General features: G+C 41.1%; 1 protein-coding gene across 2 annotated transcripts in view; it reads right to left on the reverse strand.

The window, feature by feature from the left end:
* LOC117672607 (cadherin-7) overlaps nucleotides 1–7,065 on the reverse strand; it is a 133,271-nt gene extending 126,206 nt beyond the window's left edge. Inside the window, exon 1 of one of the 2 annotated variants that reach the window (XM_034429388.2) lies at nucleotides 6,909–7,065. The gene's annotated coding sequence lies outside the window, so the exon portion shown is untranslated. Of the gene's footprint in view, nucleotides 1–6,333; nucleotides 6,690–6,908 lie in introns of those variants that run through there. The other variant, XM_034429387.3, reaches the window with a different exon arrangement.
* Between the last annotated feature and the right edge of the window lie 919 nt (nucleotides 7,066–7,984).

The raw sequence follows: 7,984 nt of genomic DNA on the forward strand, positions 1-7,984 counted from the left end.
GGCCCAAAATAATTCTAGCAAAAGAAAGAAGAGAAAAATCTGGGCATACCCAATGTCAGACATTCAGAGGTCTTTTTATCTATCTAGGATACTAAATAAAATGTAAATGAGTGAGTAAGTTTGGCCTATAGAATCCTTTGCAAGAACTCATTATTTACCCATTACAGAAGAGTTTAAAAGCACAGAGTTTTGTCATTCTAATTATTTTTGTTCAGTTAAGTGGCAACACATTTTTCCAACTGGATAGTTTACTTGCTTCAGCCTTAATGGTTGTTATTTTATCTGCAGAAATTCTTTACTTTTATGTTGTTGCCTTTCCAGTTTGTTTAACACTGCAATGAATTCAGTTTATTAAAATATGAGAAAACGGTCTCTGTAATACCCTTGCATTCTCTAGGAACAGCCAGTTGTTTATTAAATATGCTTGATTGTGTTTCATATAGATGTATGTCTTAGAACAGTAAACACATATTCACATTACTAGGCTCTGTGAGCATATGTCAGAATAGCCATCCTTTCAGGATCATTTACTGTACAAAGTCATTAAATAGCATCATGGCTTTCAAGTTATAGAAGGCCTTTTAACTGCCAAGGCGCACATTTAACCTTATATTTGTCAGCTTGAGCAACAGATACTAATGCTACCGAAAGCAATAAAGTGATTGTACCTTCCTCCTACGATTTAGGTGTCATTTGTGTCATCTCTGCTTCAAGGAATAAAGTACTAAGTGAAGGAGAAAGCAACTTCAAGTTTATGTTTTAAAATGTACTTGTCTCAACCTTGAATGTCTTTAGAATATACAATAAATGCTTGGGCAAAACACTAGAGGAAAACATTTTGCAGTCCCAATACATATGCTAAACATCTAATGGTAGCCAAAGATCAAACAGTGCATATTTTTTGTTTAAAAAAAAACACCTAGTTCCATATATCTCATGTTCTGCTGAAAAAGATATTTACTTTTAGACTGATTTTTTTAAATGTAAGAATGAATGACTAATGGGGTTAATTGCTTCATGAACAATCATACTGAAGGTGTAACTATTTTGCAGCTAAGAGTCTAAACCAACACAATGGCATTTAATCAGTAAAGTATATGCTGTCACATATAACTAAGGTTTTATTCTTTTAAAAATGCTAATTACTGCATTTGATGATAATGATCATCAGTATAACCCAGACAGACAGCAGTATGTAGCCAAAGTTAACTTATCTCAAAAAGCTAAGTTAAAGTTAACTCATACCTGGTTAGTTGAATGGATATCAGGAAATCCTAGGACCACATTAGGAACCTGAAATAAAACACCCCGGATCCATATTCCTGACACAGAAATGTGTCCATGTAGTCCCCAAGAGCTGAGGTGAACTCAAAGAAGGGCCTACCTTTTTATTCCCAGTAGAGTGTTAATTAGAATGTAATGTAGGTGACTCTGAGGCCTTGAATCATTGAATGAAACTCGTCCATGACATAAATAGCATGTTTAATTACAGTAATATCCTCCTACTCTTACTGTTTTTAGAAGTGCTGTTTTTAACCACCACTATACTCTTTTTGAACTGCTCTACAGAGTTTTGTATTACAGCTATCTGCCTTTCTTATTGCACTGGACTCTGCTTGATTAATATCTCTCTTTGTCTCTGTCTTCATAACTACTACCCAAAGCACTACAATTGTAAAAAAAAAAAAAAAAGTATCTTGGGACAACCATCTTTTCATGGTAAGATAAAGAGTTTTCCCAGCATAGATTCTACAGCGGAGATATAGTCCTTGTTTGCAAATACACATATAGGTTTTTTTAAAATCCTCCATGAATTGCCTCAGGCTTTTTTTTTTCTTCTTTTCTTAATGCCCCAAATAATTCAGTGTTATGGAACTGACTAAATGTTGACCCTGATTCTTCCTATCTCTTGAAATACCTTTTACAGGAAAGCAGAGACAATGCTTTCTTAAAAAACATATCTATGAAGGTCACCAAGAGTAAGTCCTACAGCTCTGAGCTCTTTATTTGAAGCAACTTCCACTGTGTTGTAATAATCCTAATGTTGATTAATATCCACGGCATCTGAACGATCACTTCTTCAATACTGCCGAAGCAGCAAGTTTGTCCCATGATAAAAGACCAGATGTAGTTACAAGCTTTACAATTCATCATTTTGTTTCAGAATTCCCCTAAGAAAATTGTCACAACTTTTGCTCCCTCCTGTGGGTTTTTAAAAAGTACTACTCTGGTCTTGGGATTTTTCTTTTCCTTTTTTTTAAATTTGCAATCAATGCTGTATTTTTTTCCTGTGAACAGTTGCTTTTTAAGAGAAGGAAATTACAGTATGCATTATATAATTAACTGACAATTAATTTAGATTACAAGTGCTGATTCGGAATACAGTTTATTGGGAAAAGTCTGGAAAGACTCCCTTCAGGAAGATAGGTTTTTGAAACTCAAGCTGCATAATTCAGGTCATATAACTTTTTCTAGGTAAGCATACTAAATTCCAAACACTTGCTCTTGTTATTAAAAATGAATGTCACACAGTAACACATATATTTTGTGGAATCTGAATGAGTGCCCCTTCTCCTACCCTATTGTCTTGCTACACTGTTCTAACTTCAGGTTCCCTCAAAGGCTGCAAGTTCACCCACCAGCAAAAGGCACACTTTTGTGAACAGCACAGCTTTCTACAAATAGGAATACAGAAAAGCAACTACAATCCATTACAGGAGGCTCAAGAAATAGTGCTGAGTTGTAACAATTTGAATTGCTTTGATAAAAGGGTGCTTTGATTTGAGAAACAGAGCTGGAAAAATCCACATCATTTGTTAACCGAAGTCAGAAGAAGCCTTTCATATTAATGAAAGATAAATCACCTTCTAAACTTTTCCAATTTATTTCAAATATGCATTGGTGACTTCAAATACGTAGAGAAGGATTCCACTGCATCTCTTTGAACGCTCTGTCCTTTGTAATGGCAGCTTCTCTTGCTTGCCCTGATGATCACATAACCAACCCTTAGTCCTTGTATAGCACACGTTCCATCATTTGAACTGAAGATACAAGGATGACCCTGATGTCCATATGCAAACAGGGGAAAAGAAACACTCTATTACACACTGATCTATCCTATAGGCATTCAGATTCTAGCAGTCATTTTGCCTTTATCCATAATTTCCAAGGATGACTTTGTGACAGTTCCCTGCAGAGCCATTATATTCCCAGAGGAGGCACTCATGCACTGCTGCTTATAGCTGCATGTACAGCTGTGGCAAAGGCTGAGGTAAGCATCATCTGTCTTTACTATGCTCCCTCTCCAAGCAAGGTTTAGCTGATGCCTTACTCTCCTGAAAAAGCAGGACAATGGAGCTGGCATGGAAATATATTCAGGAACAAATTGTGCCTAATCAACTAAAGTAAGCGAGGATAGCAGCTTCTCAAAGGTGCCCCTGAAAGAGTTGGTGGTGAAATAGCCAATGAGATGCAAATTCAAGTCTCAGTTTGTTCCAGGCTATGCTATATAAATAATTGTCTAGCTATCCAGATTCGATTTCAGTTCCCTTAGAAGTTGATAAGAAGCAACTTATGATTAGTCAACTGCATTTGGAGGGCTTTCAGAACTAAAACAATCACAATCTCCTCTCTTTGGGGAAAAGGACATTTATTTATTTATTTATTTATTTTATTAGTCATATTTCTATGCTGCCCACTCTCCGAGGACTCTGGGCGGCTTACACCAAAGAGAGTATACTAAATAGCATGAATCAAGTAGGTTTCCACATGAGTGGCAAACAAAAGCTTTGAGAAGAAGATTTTTCTAAATATTAAGCATACAGCTAAACATCTAGGATGTTGCTCTGAGGCACAGCACACAAAGGATAAAGGGTGTATCTTTCACAAAAACAATTGGCTGGACTACAATTCCATAAAAGTTCCACAACACACTTTTACATATTAGAGAAGCATCATAATCATAAACAAGTAGAAGGAAAGTTGTGAAAGTAATGTTAATACTATCCTTCTAATCTACTAAGATATTTATTAATTATATTATTCTACTTTGCACAGATAAACCTTGTCTTTTGGTAAGACTTCAGCGACTTCACATGCACGCACATATACACGCACCCACACACACAACACTTATGAATGGGGGAAGTTTTCTCTTTCAGATTAATCAACTCAATCCTTCCAGATGTAGTTCTAAAAAAAGCTATAAACTTTTGACATTTACATTTGAAGAGCCTTATTGATTTGGGTAGTAGATTATATATTGCTATGTTCTGCTTACTGGTCTAATATGCCAGCAGTGATGCTTTAGTAATAGGTCTAAATCAGCAAAACCTTTTTTATTGATTCCCGCCCCCCCCCCCCCATCAAACACTCTCAGTCTTATTTGTTGATTAGCTAATTCTTTGTCATTATTTTTAAACAAAACAAGATAACCATTTACAGCTGAACCCAGTCTTTAGGATGCCTTAGAAGCTATATTTTTCCAGAACCATGAATCTATTTTTAACCACAGATTTCAAAGGTAAACATCATAGGAGTATGTACTTTATATGAGACCTAGTCACAGTATGGCTAAACTCTATGACCTTGATGTTGCTTAACATACTGACAATGTAATGATGCTTCTTTCTTGCTAATTTTTAATTGGTTGTTTTTATCATGTGTTGAACATAATATCACACTCAGCATTCCAGTTTTTCAAAACCAGTCAAGCTTACCCCATAAATTACATATATATATTCACCTTTTTGCTATAAAGCATTTGAAGAAAAACATTTTTAGGGTTAACTTCAAAACAACTTTCATCAAAATTGGACACCAAGGAGAAAAAACCTCATCAATCCCCCCCCCATCATTGTCTGATACAGGAGATTCCAGTGATTGACAATATTGGGTTCCTAGTAAGGTACTCCTGAATTTTGTCTAACAAAGGGTTAAAATCACCCCCTTTACTTTGTAGGGGAGAGGGCAAAAGAGATACACCAATAAGACTTTTGAGAAGAAACCATAATGACAAACAAGCTATTTCAAGTTTGTTCTGACTCTAGATGTTACCAAACAAGGTTTCTCGATAATGACCACCAAAAAAAATAATAATAATAATGAAATATGAACGATCCCATTTGCACAATCAAAAAAGCTCCCCTAGCCGCAACCTTTTCCGCCCCATAATTATATCGTTTTGTTTCTTAAAGTAATTTAAGGTAATTAGAACCCAACTGAATCACAAAAGCAAGACGTGAATATTAAGTCTTTTTTTTTTTTTTTACTTTATTGATCTAACTTGACATCTGAGCATTGAGTCCAACAAGGCAAAAAGCCAGCTCATTCTATCTAGGGCAATCTACACATATATGCACATGAAGCAGGTCAGCAGGAAACCTTCAACCCCGCAAAGACAACCTTACAAAGTGAATGCTAATTTTAAAACATGCCCGCGTCTCGCTGGCAAAACCTGGAAGCATCGTCACCAACAGAGAAGAAGAAGTCAGCGGCGGCGAATTTTTCCCGCATCACTAGCTGTTCAGCCGAAGGCATCAGCGCCAAATAATCAGGACGAGCCTTAAAAACTGGCGGCACCTGAGTTTGCCCGCAAAAAACTGAGAGAGGGCGAAAGGGGATTGTTATTCGCTCCTTTCGTGCTTTTTTTTTTTTTTTTTTTTTTTTTTGGTAGCGGATTGGCGGATCGCTTCCTTTTTCACAAGGGCGGCTAACTTGGTCCCAGCTTGCCTACGTGATTTACCGCGCCCGCCGGAGAAATTTTCCGGCGGCTTTCTATTTATTTATTTATTTTATTTTGATTTTATTATTATTTTCTAGGGATCGTTTAAAAACAGGACTTTCAAGGTTGACTCAGCCTTCCGTCCTTCCCAGGTGGTTATAAAATGAGGACACCCAAATGGGTTGGGACCAATATGCTGACTCTGTAAACCGCTTAGAGAGGGCTGTAAAGCACTGTAAAGCGGTATATAAATCTAAGTGCTTATTGCTATTGCTGCTATTGCGTCCAGCTATCTCTTTGCTGCATGACAGATCCGGGCGGATTAGGGGGGAGGGGGGGCGGAGTGGAAGGAAGGGAAGAGGACCGATCTGCTCCCCACGAAGGCTTTTCTCAGGACGCTAGATCACACTTTCTCTCCGGAAAAAGCTATTGGCATCGTCGGGATCTTGGCTAGTAAAAGAACCGCGCGATGGAAAGGAAACTTCGGAATGCGGGACCGCCGGCTCGGGAGTCTCCCTGCAGCCTGGCACCTGCCTTTGCCCTGAGACTAAGGAAGCGGGGTTGAGAAGTGGGCTGTGAACAAGCCCGGTTGTTCAAGGAGGCAGCCTTACCGGGTCGTTTTCTTTGGGGCTTCCCTTTCGCCGCTCAGGCGCCGGCGCCGCCGCCGCGAAGGAACCGTTAATCCAAATGGAAGGGATGCAGCGGCGGAAAGTCCTTTGCTGCCGGTTCTCGACCATGTGCCCCCCGGCTCCGCTATAGAACTTGCAGGCTTAGGCAAGCCCCTTTGCTTGAGCAAGACTCCCCGACACAGGGGGGTTCCCTTCCGTCCAATCAGAGCACGCGCGAGAGGCCGCGAGAGCCAGTCAGCGGCGAGGGGGCGCTGCTCCTGCCGTGAGATCCCCACCCCTCCTCGCCCAATGGGCTGTTCCCGGTCGAGCGCGGCGGCGGCGGCGGCCGTTCAGCCCGCGCGCGTCTTTTGCCTCCTCGCTGAAGAGAAAGAAGCGAACCGACTGCCGCTCCTTTGGGCGAAGCGGCTCCGCGTCGCCCGCCGGTCAAGAAGGAAGGGGGAAAAAAATAAATAAAATAAAATAAAATAAAAACGAGCGCGGAGAGAGAGAGGTTTAGTCCTGCCCTGCCGTGGGAGGGGTAGAGAAAAGCGGATATTTTAGATCGAGAAAAGCCTTACCCTTAGGAAGATCGAGCCCGTCCGGAGTTTCGGAAAGCCCACAGCACAGAGTAGCAGCCTTCTCAGCGCCGTTCCCCCCCCCCCGCGCTCCGTCCCCCGGGCTTTGCAATCACAGCACAATCTTTCCACATACGCGCGCGCGTGCGCGCGCTGCCGCGAGTGGAAATCGTCCTGCGTCAGCAATTTAGGATACCTGCCTTTAACAACCTGCTTTTTCTCGAGGCTGAGCCTTCCGGGTCCAGGTGGTCGAGGACATTCGCCATGTGACAGGCGGGAGTTCTCTAGGTCAGTCAGGCGGGAGTTCCTTTTTAGCCGCAGCTCAGGACGCCGGCGGGAACTGCGTGTGGATCATCCCTCAAGAGAGCCCCCCCCCAAAAAAGAAAGAAGTTGAATCTTAGGTGGAAGGAGGCTGGGTCTCTCTTCTTCTCTTTTCCCCTCCTCACGCGTTATTTTTTTATTTCTTTTCTTTTTTAGGCATATCAGAAATCGCTGGTGCAGGGTTCCTCTTTGCAACCAGAGACTATTTTTTACTCTCTGTCCTCTATTCTCCATCCCGCCTCCCGTCCAGTTCTAGCCCCTTATCATAACCGCCCATAACCTTTGAGAAGGACGAAATTAGATGGGCATCAAAGGGGAAAAGTAGGCAAGGCTTTTCCCCTTGAGCTAGGGGCAGGTAATTGACGGCTAATCTAGCTCCTGGAAAGGGTTTTGAGTTTAAAAGTGCGTGAAAACTGAGGCTGGGGAGGGGTGTGTGTGTGAGAAGTGTTGTATATTTACACGTAGCTTGTCATAAAAAGCAATGATCGATTGGGCTCCCTGGGCAGGAAGAGAAATCATGCCCTAATCAGAAGTTATTTTCTTTATAGGTTTGCTCTTTCCGCTTCCCCAGCCTGCCCTAGTTCTACTTTCAAAGAGAACTGTAAGTGAACCTTCCCGTCCACCTTTCAATCATTCCAATGCTTATCCTCCCAGTTGCAAACATGGAAGAAGGGATAGGAGACAATCCAAACTTGAGGCGGTGACCCCAGACCGGCTGCTCTGGTTATGGATCTGAGGCTTAAAAGCACAATAAGACA

The sequence above is a fragment of the Pantherophis guttatus genome, chromosome 3 (genome assembly GCF_059756535.1).
Source record: "Pantherophis guttatus breed Tessera chromosome 3, ASM5975653v1, whole genome shotgun sequence".
NCBI classification, from domain to species: Eukaryota; Metazoa; Chordata; class Lepidosauria; order Squamata; family Colubridae; genus Pantherophis; species Pantherophis guttatus.